Raw genomic sequence first — 22,076 nt, 5'->3', positions numbered from 1 at the left:
CCGTAAGAAATCTCGTTTTGAGCCAAGAATTAAAGTTTATTAAAATGATGTTTTACATATTTTAGAATTTTTTGATAATTTTCTAGGCATTTTTTGATCTTACCTTTCAGCACTATCACTATGTGTTGCAATATTTTGTTGGAACAATATAACAATTCTGTTGGAACAATATAAGTATTATGTTAGAACAATATTACTATTATGTTGGAAGAATATAAGAATTAAAATTATTTTCTAAATAATATAACTAATATAAATTTTGAAGATACTGTATTAAATACTAAGAAACAAAAATGAAATTGAAGACATAGATAATAAAATTGATTTGGAACAATTGGTAAACTGATTTATTATGTTGGAATAATATAAGTATTATGCTAGAATAATAAAACTATTTTGTTGAGAAAATTGGTACGCTGATTTATTCTGTTGGAACAATATAAGTATTATGTTGGAACAAATGGTACACTGATTTGGAACAATTTCGTACACTGTCGGAACAATATAAGTAGGATAAAACAACGTGTCCAGAAAATTATCAAAAAATTCTAAAACATCTAAAACATCATTTTAAGAAACTTTAATTCTTCGCTCAAAACGAGATTCCTTACGGTTTTGACCCAATAAATTGTTGAAGTATGTAAAATGGATAAAATTAAGGAACAAGTTTTATTGGGACTACACCGTAAGAAATATCACTTTGACCCAAGAATTAAAGTTTCTCAGAATAATGTTTTATATTTTCTGAAATTTTTTGAGAATTTTCTGGGCACTTTTTTTCGCCAGAAAACGCCCACCCGGATTCCGTTCACTGGAAATTTTTTTACTTGAGCTTTAGTAGGGATGGCAACGGGTAGGGTACCTGCGGGTAATGTCATTCCCAAACCCTTACCCTTTTATTTTTTAATTACCCGTACCCGTCCCATTACCCTAACGGGTATACTTTTGCATCCCATACCCTTCCCATTTAATTCGCGGGTACCCGCGGGTACCCTTACCCGTTAAGAATCAATAAATCAAAAAAATATTATAAATTTAACAAACTATAAATTTAATAAATCATCAATCTAAAAATTGAATAAATTGAACATTAATTAATAAGAATAAAGTAGCTTGGTGGTATCACTCAATTGTTGAAAAATAAATGGTTGGGGTTTAAATTTTATGTATTACATCTAAAAAACAATGATATTTATTAATATAATTTTTTTTATGACGGGTAACGGGTACCGGGTACCCTAGGGGGTATTCCCATACCCGTCCCATTACCCTAACGGGTAATGATTTTGATCCCATACCCGTCCCATACCCTTTTATACAGGGTACGGGTAGTCCCATTAGGATCGGGTAGTGCCGTGTACCCGCGGGTACACTAACCGTTGCCATCCCTAAGCTTCAGGGATCTTAAAATGACCGTCTAATTTAGACGAGTCTAATAGTATAAAAATTTTCGAAAAACGAGGTTAGAAATGTCGGAATAATGTATTTTAAAGAAAAGAAATAAAACAATTTTCTCTATCCTCTCTTTCCTTTTATTTACAAATTTACCACCTTGCCCTTTTCAATTATCAACAAAACTACGTAGTTTTGTTATGTCATACAATAAGCTCCTTGTCACACCCTAGCCCTTGTCACATTGGATCTCACCCTAACCCCTTGTCACACTGGATTTCACCCCTATACATATATATGAAAAACAAAGAGAAATATTCTTAAAAAAAACAGAAATAAAACTTTATACAAATTGAGATTAGAGATGATACAAATACCCCACACAAAAAAACTATAAAAAGGCTAGAAAATCCATAAAAGAGAAATTTATAGCCACAAAAAATAGTTGCAATCCAAATTTCGTTATTGATATCATTCCATACAAATGTATTAATCTTTCTAAAATCATACAGACATAATCTATATTACATATAAAAGGCGTGGAATGAAATCAAGATTGCCTTAGGATGATTGTCTTCTAGAGACTGGAAGCAACTAGAACATCTACACTTGACAGGGGAGGTTGTAGATTTTGAATGCTTTGCTTTAAGGACCATAATCCTCTATTTATAGAGAGAACCTAATTGTTGCAATTACTATTCTTCCCATCATAGAATTAGTATATTGCAACTGAGTATCTACACATATTTAAACTCATATCCATTATATATGTCTTAGATCCATAAACTAAATTAGATCACTTAACAAACTATTACTCCCTTCATTTTTAAATATAGGACGTTTAGAGGTTTGTAATTTGTTCCTAAAAAGTTGACGTTTGTAGTTTTCTATGGTGCCATAGGTATTGTTTGCCAACTTTGCCCTTGGCAATAAAAAAGAATAATGGGCCAAATTCAGTGTATGTGTTTAACGAGGAGAAAATCTAGGGTGGTTTTTGTCCTTTTAGCAACCTATTAATTATTTTCTTAATATTGGTGAAAGATCATTAAACGTCCTATATTTAAAAATGGAGGGAGTATATGATAGTCCATAATTTACTATATTATACATGTAACCCTCACATTATGGATTTTAATCCAACAATCTTCCACTTGAGTAAAACATGTATATCCTTGAAAATTATGAAACATTTATGATGTCAAAATATGCTATCATATTTACTATAGGCATATATCAAAACTTCTGTCCATTAATCATGCCAACATAGAACCAAAGCAGAACCAGTTACCTTTTAGTCTAACTTTACTAATAATGATCACATATATTAGCATAACCAAATGATATGAATTAAGTATGGATGTGTAGCATGGACATTTCATGTAATGTGATCTCAACATGCCTATTTCCAACTGGTCCAATTTTAGTGAGATCGAACAATAACATATCAAAATGGAAATGAATAAAGAACTTTATTAACTCAATAAACAAGAAAACATAATGTGTTAAATACAAGCACCAAAAACATAAACTCCAATGAGCTCAAATTTTATCAAATGTCGCAACACTCATATGAGTAGTGTGCTCATTAAACACCTTAGATGGTAATCCTTTAGTGAGTGGATCCACTACCATGGAGTTAGTCCCAATATGCTTTATTGACACTTGTCCATTCTGAATTCTCTCTCTAACTACCAGATACTTGATATTTATATGCTTATTACTTATAGAACTTCAATTGTTATTGGAAAACATGACTCTCGATTTATTGTCATAATATATCTTAAGTGGTCCTTCTATACCATTCACAATACACAACTTAGTGATAAAATATGCATGACCGGATGCCTCGTAGCATGCTATGTACTCTACTGCCATAGTGGAGGAAGTAATAAGCTTTTGCTTAGCATTTTTTCAAGAAACAACTCCTCCATCCAATAGATAAACGTAACTAGAAATGGACTTGAGGGTATCTTGACATTCAACATGATCAAAATTAGTGTACCCCATGATCTCTAGTTGGTCTTATTTTCAATATGTGAGCATGTAGTCTTTTGTTCCCTATAATTAGAGCAGTACCCTTTTGGTTGCTTTCCAATGATCCAGACTAGGATTGCTCAAATATCTTCCTAGCATTCGAACTATGAACGATATATCTAGATGTGTACATACTTGAGCATACATAAAGCTCCCTACAATAGATGAATAAGGAAACTTTTCCATTTCCTTAAGCTCAAAATCATTCTTAGGGCACTATTTGAGACTAAACTTGTCTCCTTTAGCCACATAGTTGTCTCTTGGTTTGCATCCTTGCATGCCAAACCTCTTAAGTACTTTCTCTATATAACCCTTTTGTGATAATCCAAGGAGTGATATATTTGGATTCCTAATACAAAAGAGGCACCACCAAGATCTTTCATCTCAAATTGCTTAGATAGAATTTCTTAATCTTATGTGGTAGAGTCAAGTCATTACTAGCGAGCAATATGTCATCAACATATTGTTGGTTTAGTGTCCTATAGACAATTATTTTAGGACACAATTTATTAATAAATGAATTATTCATTATTAAGTTATTTGATTCATTTGATATAGTAAGTTTAACTATATAAAGGCAAAAATTTTTGGAAAAACTCCCGTTACCCCGCAGCTGCTAGGGTTTGCTGTTCATACCAATTTACCCTACCTTAGGGTTGACGTTACATTGATCTCCCGCGATATCCAAACCCCATCACAACAATCTACCACAGCCTTGATAAATTTACCAGAAGCAGGAAATCGAGAGCACTGATTTTTGAAAATCCAATCCGGCCTACCGTAACTGAACAAACCGCAAGATAGCACATCTCTGTTAGTAGCAAACCAAACGATGGATGATATATCAAACGCTTGTCTCAACCTTTCTTTGGCAGAGGAAGAGGAAAACGTGACCGTAGCCTAGGAAGATGTTGAGTTACCCACCTATGACCTACGATGGAGTTGTGTAGGGCGTTTTATCACTGACAAACCGATTAACTCTGAAGGGATGAAGATTACCCTCTCTAAACTCTGGAAGCCAGCAGGTGGAATGGCGATAAGCGATTTAGACGAAGGCAGATTCTTGTTACAGTTCAACCATGTGTTCGACCTTAATGCGGTCATGAATGGAGGGCCTTGGTCTTTCGAGAACAAACTACTGGTTTTGCAACGAGTAACCCGAAAAGAAGATTTCTATACGGCTCAGCTGAATGAAACCGCATTCTGGATTCAATTACACGACATCCCCCCAGGATTCTGTACTGAAAGAGTGGTAAGACAATGTGGAACAACAATCGGACAGGTGCTTAAAACAGATCCTAGAGACTATTCAGAACCATTCGTAGGATATCTCAGGGTCCAAGTACTAATGGACGTGAGGAAACCGTTGAAGAGGAGAATGAAGCTAGGTAAGCCGACAAAGGACTGGACATGGATCAATTTCAAATACAAGAGACTCCCGCACTTCTGTTTCTTCTGCGGACTGTTAGGGCATAACGATCGAGACTGTAAAGAATTCCGCGCACTGAACGATCCTGATCTCATCACACTGTATGGTCCGTTCCTCCGCGCTAAGCCCAGGCGCTTCATGCAGAACTCATCCCCATGGCTAAACACAACACCAATCCTGGTCCCAACAAATGCAGACAGTAATGAGCAGGCTGAGTCAGAAACACTTAAACTGCAGGCTAAACAAACTATGGACAACATCAACCAAGTGGAGGAAGAAATCCATATGATGGCGGAAATAAAAAGAAGGAGAACTGACAATAGTAGTGATCCCCTGACAAACAAAGACAAGATGGTCACAGAAGAAGAGATATCGGCAGATCCTATCGATAGGATCATCCGGAAGCTATGATCGGCCTAAGCTGGAACTGCCGAGGAGTGGGCAACCTCGAGACAGTTTGCGAGCTCAAAGAGCTAATTCAAGCCCACAAACCAACTATTATCTTCTTAATGGAGACAGTGGTGGGTTCAGCTACAATAGATAATCTGAAGAAATCAATTGGTTACGACAGAAGCTTTATAGTAAACAGTTCAAGAGGAGGAGGCGGGCTAGCGCTACTCTGGAAGGAGTCGATTGGGGTGAGCTTACAGAAATATGGAGTAAACTTTATCGACGTGGTGATAAAACAAGAAGAGATGGAAGAGTGGAGATTTACGGGTTTTTATGGTTTACCAGAAAGAAATAGAAGAGCGGAATCATGGCTGTGTCTGAAAACTCTATCAAGGATCTCAAGCTTGCCGTGGTTGGTGATGGGGGACTTCAACGACTTAGCATTATCAGCAGAAAAACGTGGCAGACGTAGACATCCCGAGGCGCTATTAGCAGGTTTCAACGAAACTCTTGAATACTATGGCCTTTTGGACATTCGGATGCAGGGCTACCAATTCACCTGGACAAGAATCAGACAGGGCCAAATAGTGATGGAGGAAAAGCTGGACAGAGGGGTGATGACCAACTCGTGGCGGGATAGATTCCCAGAGGCGATTATTCAGAATGTCAGTACCACCCAATCGGACCATTCAGCTCTGGTCCTGAAGACCCACCAGGAATAGACCCGCAACCCATACGTCTTCCGATATGAAAATTCATGGGGTTTGGAAGAGAAATGCAAACAGATAGTGGCGGAGGCATGGGGTGTGTCTGAAATGCAAAACATTGAAGCAAAAATAAACAAGTGTCAACAGGCTCTTCAAAAATGGGGAAACGAGCAGCGAAACAAGTTCAAAGGCCGAGCAAAACGGCTACACAGAGAATTGGAGGCTCTAAGGGGTACAACAAACACAAGTGAAATTGAAAGAGTGACATCAGAGCTAGAAAAAGTCCGCCTGGAGCAAGAAATCTACTGGAAACAGAGATCGAAATGCAAATGGCTACAGGAAGGAGATCAAAACTCCCGATTCTTCCCTAACACGGTGCAGAATCGAAAACGGAAAAACGACTTTGGGAGCCTAATACTAAGTTCGGGACAGCAGCACACTTGGTCGACTGGTTTAGCAGAAGGTATACAAAACCACTTCAAGGATTTGTTCATTTCAAATGGCTGCAACGGAACGGAGTTTTTGTCGGGCATACAAGGCCGAGTTTTAGAAGATCAGCAGCAGCGCCTCGTTCGGCCGTACACGGTAGAGGAAATAAAACAAGCGACATTCTCGATGCACCCGGACCCGACGAACTGAATCCGGGCTTCTATCAACAACACTGGCCAATGATTGGCAACTCAATTGCTTCCTATTGCTGCAACTGCCTCAACACAGGCACTTTCCCTGCTCACTTAAATCAGACGAATTTGGTCTTAATCCCAAAGAAGAATCCACCAAAGGCAATAACAGACCTAAGACCGATAGCTTTGTGCAATGTCCTGGTTAAAATAATGACAAAGGCGGTGGCTAATAGACTGAAAAGGGTTTTAGACTCCATTATATCTCATGCTCAGAGTGCTTTTATCCCAAAACGAGCCATCACAGATAATATTCTGATCGCGCAGGAAGTGGGGCATGCAATTAGACTGGGTAAGGGAGGAAGGAAAGGGTATTCAGCACTAAAGGTGGATATGTCAAAAGCCTATGATCGGGTTGAGTGGGAGTTTTTAAAAGCTATTATGGTTATTATGAATTTCCCAAGGCAGTTCATTGAACTCATTATGACATGCGTAACAACGGTAGAGTACCAAATTGTAAACAAGAATGCAAAATTCCCGACCTTTAAGCCATCCCGGGGGCTCAGGCAGGGAGACCCGCTGTCCCCATACCTATTCATACTATGTATGGAGGGACTGACCACCTTATTAAATCAAGCAGAGGCTGAAGGGAAGATACACGGGTGCAGAATATGTAGAGGGGCTCCACCTATATCCCACCTGTTGTTCACCAACGACAGTTATTTCTTTTTCCAGGCAACAAAAGAGGAATGTACATCCATTAAGAATATCTTTCAAGCCTATGAACGCGCCTTGGGCCAAAAGATTAATTTTGAGAAATAAAAAATAACTTTCAGCTCGAAAGTTACTGTGGAAAGAAAGGCGGAGTTGGCGGATTTCATGCAAGTTTCATAAGTAGACAGACAAGATACATATCTGGGACTCCCGTCGGTGGTGGAAAGAAATTGCTCAAGCACCTTTGACTACATAGTGGACAGACTGAGGAAAAGAATAACTGGCTGGAATGCAAAGAAAGTGTCACAGGGTGGCAAAGCAGTACTAATCAAATCAGTTGCCCAAGCAATCCCGGCCTATGTGATGCAGGTTTTTCTCCTTCCCAAAACCTTATGCACAAAACTTGAAACTATCCTTAATGGGTATTGGTGGGGAAGAGGCATTAGGTGGAAAGTGTGGAAGCAGTTGTGCTACCGAAAATCGTGGGGCGGGTTAAACTTCCGACAGTTTTATGAATTCAACTTGGCCCTTTTAGGCAAGAAAGCATGGAAATTCCAAACTAACCCACAGGCCATGGTGTCTAGATTGTTCAAAGCACGCTACTTTTCGCACACAAGCTTCAGCGAGGCTCGGTTAGGGGCAAATCCCAGCGCAACATGGGCAAGCATCCACAAAATGCAAACAATGATAAACAAGGGTACACAATCAAGGATAGGAAATGGTAAAAAAACAAGGGTATGGAAAGATAGCTGGCTTAATTCAGACTCGGGACTGCCAGAATCAGTACCTCTGTCACCTATCAGAAACTGGACAGTTGATCAACTAATCCTAAATGGGGCGTGGAATCAAGACAGATTAGAAGCTCATTTTTCAGAAGAGGATAGAGAGAGAATAAACAACATACCTTTACCGTCAATGGAAATGGAAGACAGCATGCTGTGGAGGGCAGAGAAGAAAGGCCGATACAGTGTTAAATCAGCATATTACTCATTGATGGAATCTTACCCGAAGCCAGACGAAGAAATATGCAACACACCGTGGAGCAAAATATGGCAAATGGATTGCCCACCAAAAGTCAAGAATTTCTTCTGGAGAGCAGCCTGGAACACTCTCCCGACGCGAAAATCCTTACACAACCGCAGAATGGAAATAGGGGTTCACTGTCCGCTGTGTTTAAACCAGGAGGAAACAGTCACACACATCTTCCTCAAATGCCCGATAACGGTAAGAGTCTGGAATACATCACGCCTAGCGGAATTTTGACACAGTAGCACATGGGACTTCCATTCCTGGTGGAGAAATCTGTTAGAAACCTGTTCAAAAGAAGTAGCAGGGGCTTGTGCAAATTTACTCTGGTACATTTGGTACTGGAGAAATAAGTGGATCTGGGAAAGGAAAGCTTTGGAGCCGGAACTGATGGCGGAGCGCGCGAGCCAGCTGCTCCTAAATTGGTGAAAGGCACAACAGCTCTTAAACAGGTACAACGACACGCCTACGAGAGGAGAACAGGAAATCTGGATCCCGCCAACGAGAGGAGTAAAATTAAATTTTGATGCGGCAACCAGCGAGGAGCAGAACAAAACTGGGTTCCGGGCTATGATAAGAGATAAGTAGGGTAGGCTAATTGCAGCTCGGTATGGGTCCATCCGGGGCAGTCTACCACCAGTGATAGCGGAGGCTCTATCATGCCGTGAAGCTCTCAGCTGGCTAAAGGATAGGGGAGAGGAAGAGGTTTGTGTAGAAGGGGACGCTCAATTGGTTATTAATGCGATAGTTTCAGACGAAGAGGATGATTGGTCACACTTTGGGATGCTGATCTCAGAGTGTCGGGCAATAAAAGATTCACTCGCCAGCTGCTCGTTTCTCTTCTCAAAGAGAAGCACAAATAAAGTAGCCGATGAATTAGCAAAGTTAGGATTAGCCTCTTCATCTATTACTATAACTACTCATGCACCCCCATCAGTTGTAAGCCTTTTAGGCATTTGATTTAATGAAATATTCAAATCTTTCAGTCAAAAAAAAAAAAAACTATATAAAGGCATATTATCTTTTATCACAACTAAACAGTTAGATAGAAGTAATCCCTAGTTTACAACAGTAATCGTAAAATGTTCATACAAGAATGAAGTGAGACCATATTTTATGATTCTAATTAATTGATAAACTTAAATAAACCCAAGTTAAGTATTATATTCTGAGATTAACATAATACAATAGAGACTTACATGTAACAATGTCTTCTGTTCCTAAACATAAAGTTGATCTCACAAGCTTTAGATATGTGGATACCTAGACATTTACATGGATCAAATGAAAGAGTTCATTAGGGTTGGGACCCGACTTGAGATAATAGGATGGATGGATCTATCTAGTGTCACCTGCCTTATCTCAGATGTATTAGTAGGTATAACTAATCTTCAGACTCAAACAATCATTAATTAGTGATTCTTGATTATATAGTGTGATGCTTTGACTCTGTAATTGCAAAATAGTTAATGATAGATTGAGCATTCATCACACCTGATAGATGAGAGATATATCCATGGAATCTTGTGGAGAATTGACTTGAAATCCTTACAAGGTGATAAGGTTAAGAGATGAAATGGAGATTTTACTTAACTTATCTATTTAGAGTTAATTTTACTTGGACAAGTAAAACAAACATCTATGTATATGTAACTTAATAGTTTCCATAGTTATGGTTTCTTTAAGGATATAATTGATGAAGGGTCGTATTGTACTGCATCTAATATAGAAAGGTAAACGTCAGAATCAACCTGACTTCTTATGGCTGACGGTTCTGATAATACAGTATGCACACTCATTCTGTTATAAGTTTTAATTTAATTGATTTGATTAAGTTAATTGCAATAAACATATACGGCTAGTTGTAGTAAGAACCTGATGACTAGTGGAGAATTTCCGATTAGCTTCCGTCCCTGTGGGGGCATCGTTGGGTTCGACGGGGGGAAGCTCCGATGTCAAAGTCAGTATAGAATATGGAGGGATAAACTGAATTGACAAACTAGGGTTGCTAGGATTGTGAGAATGTGTACCTTGATAGCTTGAGATGCAGGTTATATATAGTCATGAAGTTGTAACATTTAGTAACTAGAAAGTCTCCATTAATGCTCCATTAATGGCGGTTACTGGTTTCCTTTAAGTATGTCCGTTAGCTCATTAATAGCTCATTAATTGCCTTCATTGAGGAATCGGCTCAACTGACGGATCGAAGGGTGATGGCGAATCTAACGTAGGTTTGACTACGGATCTTGTGTGGCGGAGCTTCGGTGATCCGCCTATCGGATGTCGTTGCTTGATATGCCATGGCCTTCTTTGACCGGTTCAATATGCGGTCGTTTGGGTAAATATCTCCTTTGACCCCTCGGATAATATCCCAATGTTATCAGAAGCCCCCCTAAAGTTCCTTTAAAGTCCTTTAGGGCTTTTGAGCTTCTTCGCGCGCCACCATGATGATTCACATTGATGACTACTCTATTTAATGCCATACGTTGAGTGACAGGTGTGATAAGCGCACTGCTCGAGGGAAGAGAAAACGCCTTCTTCCCCTTCCCTTTTCTCTTTCTTCTTCATTCACGTTTTTCCCTTTCGTCTTCCTTTGAGCTTTTTACAGAGCTTTTTTTCGGAGTTCCAGAATCCTCAAAGCCTTTAACTCTCATGTAAGTGAATCCTTTTGCTCTGCTTTCTGAATGTTTAGGAGTTCTTCTTCTTCTTCTGAGTCTACTTTCGAACTGTTTAATTTGACCACTTCTTCTGAAACTGAAATTAGCTGGACTACTTCTTTGGAAAATTCCGATTCTTCCGAAGGTACTCCCAGTTGTGACCTAGCCAAGTTGTGTAACTCGGCGTGTAATAACTATAGAACTCGTTTAGGTAGGACTCAAAATCTTCCCGTCGCTGTTTCTTGTATTACTCCGGCAATAGGTTCTAGGAAGTTTTCTGGGATGGAGGCTTCTTCTTCAGCTCCGTCTAGGAAAAAGGCGCCACGTGCGGAGTCCACTCCGTCTCGTATGAGCGCCGCGGATCTAGCGAATCTGGCGGATCGCTTTCCGTGGATTAAGAATTATGAGACCCAGTTGGCGGCTGCTCATCAGCGACCCGCCTGTCCGCCAAGTGGATATTTTTCTGTGTATAGTTGTCATGTAGAAAGAGGGTTCTGGCTTCCTCTTCCTAAGATGATGGCGGACATCTTGGCATACTTTGGGATCACTGTTTGCCAGCTGCATCCGAATGGCTGGTTAGATCTGGCTCTGGATTGTTATTTGGCTTCGAACTTAGGGATAGTATGTAACCCTCGTGTCTTTCGGTCTCTTCACAAACCAATGAAGCGAAAGGCTGAATCTTTCCTCACTTTCGCTAAATTCAAAACTTATTCGCCCTTCTACGGTAAGATGTCCAATGTCCATCTTTGGGACGAAAATTTTTTCTTTGTAAAGATAAGAGAGGGCGAATCTCTAGGATTTCCGTCGGTTTGGAATGCCAAACCTTTGTATATGGCTGGAGACATGCGTATATTGACGGACAGTGACGAGGAAGTGGCGGATATCCTGAAAAGTATCAAGGCAGATGCCTGGACATACGCCGATGCCTTGGACTTTATGATGAATGACATTCCTTTGATCCACCGGGAAGGGGACAAGATCTCTTACGTGAAGTTTACACAACTTGATGAAGGTAACTTTGTTTTTCCTTGAACCTTGATTATTTTATTGTTCCCTTGTTAGGGGTTTGTCTGAGGCCAGTCGCGCCCTTGTAGAGATACGCAAGAAACAGAAGGAGGAAGAGGCTCGAAAGAAGGGGAAGGTAGCAGATCCCTGTAAGAGTGCTGAGAAATGACCTGTTTTCGATTTGGTTGATCCTCCTCTCCCTAAAAAGAAGAAGTCTGTGTCTAACAGTGGAGGGAAGCTACTGGCGGATGCCATAAGAGCCGAGAAACCAATGGTGAGGCTTGAAGAGGTGCGTCTATTTTATTATTTGCTCTTCTTTTACTTGGATCTTATTTTCTGCTTTTTAATGCTTGTATAGTTGGTGAAGCCGGACTTAGGAGGTTACTGGTCCGCCAAATATGGCGACAAAGGATCTCTAAGGAATGAATCCGTCATCAATGATCTGGATGAAGCTCTTGGTCAACTAGGGGAGGTCCGGGAGAGCTAGAATAAGATCTCGGGATCAGCCCATGTCCAGATGGGGAAGACAGAGCTTCTCACGGTAAGTTCCTTCTATCCTTTTTTGCATTTTTTGGATGAAAGAGTGATCTCCTTTAGGGAGAGTTTGCTGTTATTCTTTTGCTTGAATTGGCTTTTGCCTTGATAGGTATACACCCATATGCGTGCTATGGAAGCGGATCTCCTTTAAGGAGTGGCGGACAAGGCAACCATAGAAAGGTTGGAGAAGGAGGTCGCTGTTGCCAATGCGAACGCTGCTTCCGCTATTGCCCTAAATGAGAGTAAGGATGCTGAGATCCTTAGATTGAAGGAGAAGATAGATGCGGATGCTGAAGCGCATAAGGCTGCCTTACTCGACACGGAGATCCTGGCAGGGGAACGAGCTTACTATTATGGCGAGTGGATCATGGCGTATGTTCAACTTGCTCATCCTGAGATTGATTTTACAGATCCGTAGTACGTGGTTCCTGACGTGGAGGTTTGCCTTAAGTATCGCAAAATTCCAAACGTCAAGGATTACATCCGTGATCACATTCGCAAAGTGATGAATGGATCCGTCGAAGAGAGTAAACCCCTTGTTGATCTTGAACCAGAGGATCTTGATGAAGTGTCTCAGAAGGCGGGTGACAAGAGTGAGGAGCTGATAACTGATTGTACCATTCCTCAGGAGGGTACTGTTTCTATAGAGAAGGAAGCCTCACTAGAGGGCGCATCTAGTGTAAAAGATGCTAAGGAGGATACTCCTTTAGTTGTTTATTTCTTTTGTAAAACTAAGTACAATTTTTAATCCTTGCTATAACCATTTATCATTACTTTACGCTTTATGTTTTTCAGCAAGTAAATCAATAGATTTTTAGGATTTGATTTTGAAGTAGGTGGCCAGCCGTACCTCATAGTGTGAGCCTTTATGAAGGCTTGGAGCTTTTATTCATTTAGAGGAAGTTAAGCTGCCTTAGGCGATCGATTGGCTTCATGTCTTTGAGGTGAATCGATCCGCCACTTAGGAATTTGGACTCTTTTTTGGAAAGAGTGTATGAGAGTGTAAAGATCTCACGTCTGAGAAATGTTTTAACTCTATCTCTGACGGGGATCAATTTGTTTCCTATCTTTGAGGTAGATAGATCCGCCGTTGAGATTGTTCTCCTATCTTTGAGGAGAAAGCAGTTTACGCCATGATAGCATTATCCTATGTGTGGGAATGCGTTTTGTTGGCCCCCCTTCTTTTTTAATCTGGAATATTTATATTGCTACAAGAAAATACTTAAAAAAGAATTGATAGGACAAAAGTTGCTTTTTATTGAATGGCGATGTGCCTTATTACAGCAAGTGGGTCTTACATGTGAGCCTCATTAAAACCTTTAATAAGAAAAACCTCATGGGATAAAAACTTACTAAAGGAAAAAGAGTACTCAAGACCTTGATTACATTCTATTTTCTGGTGAAATATTTGCGGAGGTTCTGGATGTTCCACGTACGTGGCAGTGTGTTCCCCTCCATGTCTTGAATTTTAAACGTGGTGGACCCAATCTTGGTGATTATTTTGTATGGACCTGTCCAGGTGATCCCCAGCTTTCCTCTTCCTTCCACAGATTGGATTTTATCCGCCCTTCGGAGCACGAGATCTCCTACATTCAGACTTACAAGCTTTGCATTTTTATCATGATAAGCTGCTATCCGTTGCTTGTAGGCTGCCATACGTACATACGCCTTCTCTCTTTTCTCCTCCACTTGATCGAGACTTTCTTTCAACCTTTGGCTATTCTCATCCTCGCAATAGAATGCAACTCTATCACTGGGGACCTGTATTTCAACAGGGATTACAACTTCCACGCCGTGAGAAAGCGCGAATGGTGTCTCGCCCGTGGCCGTTCGTGGAGTGGTCCGGTATGCCCATAGGACGCTCATTAACTGATCCGCCCATTTTTTATCATGCTCTCCTAATCTTTTCTTTATTCCTTTAACGATCGTCCGATTTGTAACCTTGGTCATCCCATTAGACTGGGGATAGTAAACAGAGGCGAACCTGTTCTGAATGCCCAGCTTTTCACAGAAAGTTTTGAACTCTCCACAATTGAATTGCGTCCCATTATCAATGATAATCGTATGGGGAACCCCATACATTCCAACGATATTATCTTTGACGAACTCCACCATTCGTTCGACGTTGATAGAGGAGACAGCTTCGGCCTCTACCCATTTAGTAAAATGATCCACAACCACCACCACATACTTTCTTTGTCTTTTGGTAGGAGGAAAGGGACCAACGATATCAATCCCCCAAACTGCAAAGGGCCGACCTTCGATGATGGGCCTTTGAAGGTGTTTAGCGGTGTGAGATTCATTTGCATGAACTTGACAATTATGACAAGACTCCACTAACTTTTGTGCATCAAGTTCCGCCGTGGGACAATAAAATCCTGCTAACCTGGACTTCTTCAAGATGGAGGCAGATGCCTCATGGGCTCCACATGTGCCTTCATGTAATTCTTTGAGGATCTGTTGTCCCTCCTCTGTCACGATGCATTTCAACCAGGGGTGGCCAAAAGACTTTCTGTATAAGCAATCATTTATCATGGAGCAATAGGCGGCCTTCCTTACTGTCCATCGAGCTTCTTCTCAGGGTGCCATCTATCAGGTACTGGCAAATAGGTGACCTCCAATCACTTTCAACAGATGCAAGTAAGGATACCTTTTTTGAGGCGAATGCCGGTGCTGTCTTGACCTCGAACGGGCACTGTAGATCCGCCCAATACTCCTTGCTTGAAGCCATTTTAGCTAGGTGATCGGCCTCGGTGTTAGATCCTCGGGGAACATGGATCAGTTCCCACTTGGTTTCTTTGGCTTCGAGATGGTTCAGCAATTTCTTAACCTCTTCAACATATTTGGCCAGAATGTCATCTTTCACCTCAAAATTTTTGATTACCTGGTTGACCATTAATTTGGAATCACTGTAGATTACGATCCGCTCGGGAGTGATTTCCTTCAACAGGCGTAGTCCCAATATTAAGGCCTCGTACTCCGCTGCATTGTTGGTTGCGAGGAAGTCCAATTTTGCTGCGGAATACAGTTTTATATATTGGGGACCTTTGATCACGATGCCTATACCTGCGCCTTCTGCCGAAGAAGCCCCATCTGTATACATCGTCCATTCTTCGACCTTAGATTTGGGGAGATTCATACCTTCTTCAGTGAATTCATTCACAAAGTCTGCCAAGACTTGACTTTTCAGAGCAGATCGACTTTCATAACGAACATCAAATTCGCCTAAGTGAATCGCCCACTCCATTAATCTCCCCGAGGTTTCTGGCTTTTGCAATACTTTCCTTATGGATATGCTGGTGCGGACTATGACAGTATGTGCCTGAAAGTATGGCCTGAGACGTATTGAGGTGGTGACAACGGCCAGTGCCATTTTATCCAATTTGGAGTATCGGGTCTCGGCGTCTTTTAACACTTTACTCACATAATAGATTGGATACTGCTGTCCATCCTCTTCTCTGATCATGACTGTGCAGACAGCTTTATCTGTAACTGAAATATACATGTAGAGATTCTCCCCTTTCAGGGGCCGACTCATCAGAGGCGGTTCCGTGAGAAATCGCTTGATCCCTTTGAAGGCTTGCTTACAGTCCTCATTCCACTCAAATGTCTTTTGTTTTTTGATTACCTCATAGAAGGGTTGACATTTGCGAGCCGAACAGGAGATGAACCTGCCCAAGGCCACGATACGCCCATTCAGATGTTGCACTTCTCTGATGTTCTGTGGTGTTTTCATATCCAGGACTGCTTTAAATTTCTCCGGATTTGGACTCACTCCTCTCTGGCTGATCATGAATCCCAAGAATTTTCCATATGTCGCCCCAATGGTACATTTCTCTGGATTCAGTTTAATGTTGTGGTGTCGGAGTACACCTAGGATCTCTCTTATATCATCTGCGTGCTTTTCCACAGTGGAACTTTTGATGATCATATCATCCACGTAGACAGAAAAGTTATTACCTTTGCTTTCTTCGAATATTTTGTTCATCATCCGTTGGTAGGTAGCCCCTGCATTTTTAAGCCCAAAGGGCATGACCTTGAAGCAGTAGGTGCCTTGGTGAGTCACGAATGAAGTCTTGATTCTGTCAGAAGGCTCTATCGGGATCTGGTGATAACTCGACTTCACATCGGTGAAGGAATACATGGCGTGTCCCGCGGTCCCATCTACTAAAATATCAATACATGGCAGAGGGTAGTTGTCTTTGGGACAAGCTTTGTTGAGATCGGTGAAGTCAATACACATGCGGTATGATCCGCCTACCTTTTTGACTAGCACCACATTCGCCAGCCATTGTGTGTAAAGTACTTCTTCGATGGCGTCCGCCTTCTTAAGCTTCGCAATCTCTTCTTCTATTACTTTTTGTCTTTCGGGACCATGATTCCTTCGCTTTTGTGCTATTGGGACAGCGTCCTCGGCAATATTGAGCTTATGAGTGATCACATCCGGATTAATTCCTGGGAGGATCTCATCTTTCCAAGCAAAGACATCTTCTGACTCATGGAGAACCTTTGTAATAGCCTCTTTAATCTCACCTTTTAGTCCTTTAGCAATTCGTACCTGCTTTTCATCCGCTATAAGGTACATCTCTGTTTCACCCAGAGCCATTGTGACAAGTTCTTCTTCTTCCTCATCTTTAGACTATGGGCGAATCATCAAGGATGCCGAATACGTCTCCTGAGCAACTTTTTGATTTCCTCTGACCATTACTCCTCCTTTGGCCGTGGGGATGTAAATGGTGAGATGGCGGATGGAGATGAGAGCCGCTTCTTCGGAGATGAAAGGCCGACCCAGGATGATATTATAGGTCAATTGACCATCTATAATGGAGAACTCCAGATCTCCCTTCCAGGTTTGATCTTCGTCAGCCAACTCGCAATCTAACGTTACCTGTCCCTTCGTTTGGATTGTGTGCACCGTTACTCCTAGGATGTCCACAATAGTGGTTTCCACTTGGACAAGATCGACCATAAGTTTGGCGAATGCTCCTCTAGTAATGACATTGCACGAACTTCCAGTATCAATCATTACTCTTTTCATTTCCCATCCTTCTACCATCATGGTAACGACTAGAGCATCTGCGTGAGGGGGAACCTCCGGGCCTACATCTGCAAAAGGGCGATTGAGTGATGCCCTATCCAGAGCGGTGGTCTTTGCCTTCTTCAGCACAAGTTGATATCCTGGTCCGCCTGCTATGACATTGATGGTCCCCTTTGCCTTCTTTTTCTGATCATCCCTTGACTTATCATTATCTCCTTTCTTGTTATCATTTTGGACGAACCTGTCTAGCTTTCCCCTTTCTATAAGCCTTTCTATCTCCCTGGCCAACTCCCAACATGCGTCAGTATCATGGCCATTCTTCCTGTGGTACTTGCAATAATTTTTGGGATTTTTTGCTGTGTTGGTGTACTCCCCCCCTTTTGGTTCGGGGTATGAAATGCTCCGCTTGTGCTGGCTATTTTCTATTCACATCAGCACTTCGCTTTTGGAGGCGTTTAATGGTGTAAATGATGGTACGTATGCCGATTTGTTCTTAGAGCCTTTGCACCTGCCTCTGGATGACGATTCAGGATGTTTGTCCTTTTCTTTATCCCGTCTACGAGATTCGCCCTTGTCCCTCTTAGGCGGAGATACTGACTCCCTGTGGATGTCGTCCACCTCCATGAAATCCTTGCATCTTTCTATCAATTCTGCCATATCTCTGGGCTTCTTTTTGATTAAATCTTCCTGCAAGCTTTTACACGTGGTGTTTTTCACTAGAGCTTCCACCGCCATAGAGACATCCACATCAACAATTCGTATACACAATTTGTTAAAATTGTCAACATATTCTCGAAGGGGTTCATTTGCTTTCTATTTCAATTCAAAAAGCTTCCGTGATTTGACCACTGGAGGGATGCACCCGGCAAATTTTGCACAAAACTCTCTACTCAATTGATCCCAGCCGTCTATTGATCCTAGAGGTAAAGATTGGAACCAATAGGCGGGACCACCAAGAATGGTGATAAACATCCGACACAACACTGCTTCACTGGCCCGGTTAAGGCTGAGCAACATGCGGTACTTCCTAGCATGGGCTTCAGGGTTGTCCATGCCCGTGTAGACTGGGATATTAGGAATTTTAAAGTGCCTATCCATTTCTTCAGCTTCGATGCATGCTGTAAAGGGCGAATCCCGATTGGCGAATGAGTTATGTCTCACATTCTCTTCATTTTGGCGGCGCACCTCATCCCTGATTAGATCCTCTATATTCCTGTGATTCTCCCTGGAACGTCCTCTACGTGGGGATCTACTTGGAGATGATGAAGAACTGGAATTGGATGAAGGATCCGATGGCGAACCACTTCCTCCTCTCCCTCCTAGCGGACCACTTCCTCCTCGCCCTCCTGGCGGACCACTTCCTCCTTGCTCTCCTAGTGGAGCTGGCCCATTAGCTCCTGGATTAGGAGGCGGATGCTGTCTATCTTGACGAGGTTCCTCAATTGGTCGCTTACTCCTTCTGCGCTCTGGGGGTGGAGGAGACCTTCTGCGTTCTAGGGGTGGAGGAGATCTACCTCTCCGGGAGGATCTATGCTTTGGGCGAGATGGAGATTTAGATCGTCCTCTTCCCATCATCTTCCTACGCTTTTTGTGTTTTCGACCTTCCGGTCCACCCTCTGGGGGATTAGACCTAGCACTATTGAGAGATTGAGTCCCGCCAATGTTAAGCCTTGGGTTTGCAGGTCCCTCAGGAAAAGCTTGATCATTTCTCTAACTCCCTTCCGCTCCATCAGAAAACAGTCACCGATTTAATGGCGGGCCATCGGCTGCCACAGAAGTAATTACCGTGGAATTCGCAGGTTGAAAGTGAAAAAACGAGGAATCACGAGCGTTTGGTCCTATAGTGATATTTTGCCATTGGGATGCCGTAGAAGTTGGTGCTGTACGTCGAAGCGGGGGAATTAACATGTACGACCTTAAGCGGCTTTCCATCTCAGGGCCAAACTCTTTTCCTATGGATCCTGCACATATTTCAAGAAATGTGTCAGGTGACATACTTCCCTCACCATGTACCGTAGGAGCTTCAATCCCTGAGGAGGGATCAACGCGAACAGCGTTCGTAACAGGATTGGATGATGGGGTTACTAAAGGCATTTCAATCCCTGAGGAGGGATCAGACCCTCCACTCGTCATGTCTTATAATGTGAACGAAACCCTTATTTGGTTAGAGTTCCATGATCACCGCACCAATTGATGACTAGTGGAGAATTTCCGATTAGCTTCCGTCCCTGTGGGGGCGTCGTTGGGTTCGACGGGGGGAAGCTCCGATGCCAAAGTCAGTATAGAATATGGAGGGATAAACTGAATTGACAAACTAGGGTTGCTAGGTGTAGACACCGATTCGGAGGACCTGTGACGAAAACCTGAAAACAAGACGGTTGAAGCGATTGATTCCGGAAGTTTCGAAAAAAATAAAATAAATAAGTTACAGTGGGTCGCTGTTGTGATATGCGTAGTGCGAGTGCTTAGCGGCAGCCGATGCGCGTTCGACGACAGTCGGACACCCGCTCGACGACGCAAAGCGCGCGCTCGACGCTCGTCGGACGCACGCGTCCAACCACGAATAGCACGCGCTTGACGTCCGAGCAATGTGCGAGCTTGGCGACGCGGGGCTCGCGCTCGTCGACCACGGGACGTGTGCGCCCGGCAGCGCGAAACATGCGTTCGGCGGTAACAACGCGTGGGCGCCCGACGGCGCGGAACGCAAGCTCGGTGGTCACGACATGTGGACGCCCGACGGCGCGGAGCATGAGCTCGACGGCAGCGGGGCATGCACGCCCGACGGTGCGAGACGCGCCCCGGCGGCCGTTGGGCGAGCGCCCAACCGCGTCGGGCGGACGCCCAACGCTGTTGGGCGACCGCCCAACAATCGTTGGGCAATCGCCCAACCATCGTTGGGCGGCCGCCCAACAATGTTGGGCGGTAGCCCAACGCGAGGTTGGGCGGCCGCCCAACGCAAGGTTGGGCGGCCGCCCAACATGCTTTGGGCGGCCGCCCAACCCTTTGGGCGACGCCCGATTTTACTCGGGCATCGCCCATTGGTCCGGGGACCCGTTTGCCTATAAAAGGCACGGATCCCCATGCATTTTGAGGGGGGGGGAGATTTTTGGAGCTTTCTCACTCTAAACATTTTTAGAGAGAGAAAGTCAATTTTTTGGAGAAAATATTTTTTTCCCAAAAAAAATCCAAATTTTTCCAGAGTTAAATTTTTACTAAAAAACACAAAAAAAAACAGAAAATCATGACTCGTGGAATCAATCGGCTTCAACTGTCAGATACCGAACTTGAGGTATTATCCGAGGACTAGACTCGCTTTATTTGATTTAATTTATTTCTTTCCTTTATTTATTTTTATGTTATAGTTTTTATTTATTTAGTTATTCATTTATTTTAACACGTTTTATTCAATTTTGCGTATTTATTTAATTTTCGTCTCGTGTTCAATAAAATTTGGTTTTGTTTTAAAATAAAAAACCTCGTTTGGATATCCCAATACGAACCGTGATCCGATAAAAAGGTAGTTCGGGTATTAAAAACGTTGTAATTATAAGTTTTAATTTAAAGAAATTTTCAAATAATGTTTTAAAATAAAAACGTCGTTTTAGGAATTTCCGTTATTGACTATGATCCATTTTTGGTAGTTCGGAAATCCAAAACGATTGAATTAGACTTAATTTAAAGCTTTTGAATAAATATGGAAACAGTTGGAGTAGTTCTGTAATTTTCCGTTTCTGTAGTAATTGCTGTTTACCGACGGATTTTCCGTCGGTAAATCTGCTGGAATGTAAAAAATGCTGTTTTGGTCCCTCTTTCTCAACTTTTAAGCTTTTAATCCTTGGTACATACATGTATTATTATGTAATATTTGCTTTCAAGTTATTTTTAAATGCTTTATACATATAGTTATTTAATGTGTTTATAAATTATTTTCAATTAATTAGACTTAATAAAGTATATACATATATATATATAGATTTTTCTTCTCATTTCATTTAAGTTATATTGGGTTTTATTTTAAAATGTTATTTACTTGGGTATTTTGAGGTAATTAATTAGTAGATATTTAGAGGATAAATAGGTACTATTTTAATGTTTAATGTATATTTGGGGAAAGTAATTTTCTATATATTACAATAGACATTTTGGGATATAGAGTTTATTTTCTTATTAACAATGAATTTTGTTTATTATTTTACATGTTTTTTTTAGTAAGGTAAAAGTATATTTAGTATCTTTCATTTTCATTATTATGAATATATTTAGCTATTGCATCCTTTACTTGGTTTTCTAAAGTTATATGTATATCATTATTTTCAAATAAATGTATATATATATATGCCTATATTATTTTCTTTATTCTTTGGACATTTATGGGTCCATACTTTAAATGGGTTTTATTTGGAGTGAATTTTGATTTAATATGTTCATTGTTGTAATTATGACAAGTAAAGAGTCTATTGAGTAAAAAGGGGAAAATAAATCACAAAAAGAGTTTTCAATTTAATTATTTAAACCAAAGGTTTTTTA

The sequence above is a fragment of the Euphorbia lathyris genome, chromosome 3, assembly GCF_963576675.1.
Source record: "Euphorbia lathyris chromosome 3, ddEupLath1.1, whole genome shotgun sequence".
NCBI classification, from domain to species: domain Eukaryota; kingdom Viridiplantae; phylum Streptophyta; class Magnoliopsida; order Malpighiales; family Euphorbiaceae; genus Euphorbia; species Euphorbia lathyris.
The sequence above is the reverse complement of the archived record's forward strand: the minus strand, read 5'-3'. Positions refer to the sequence as shown.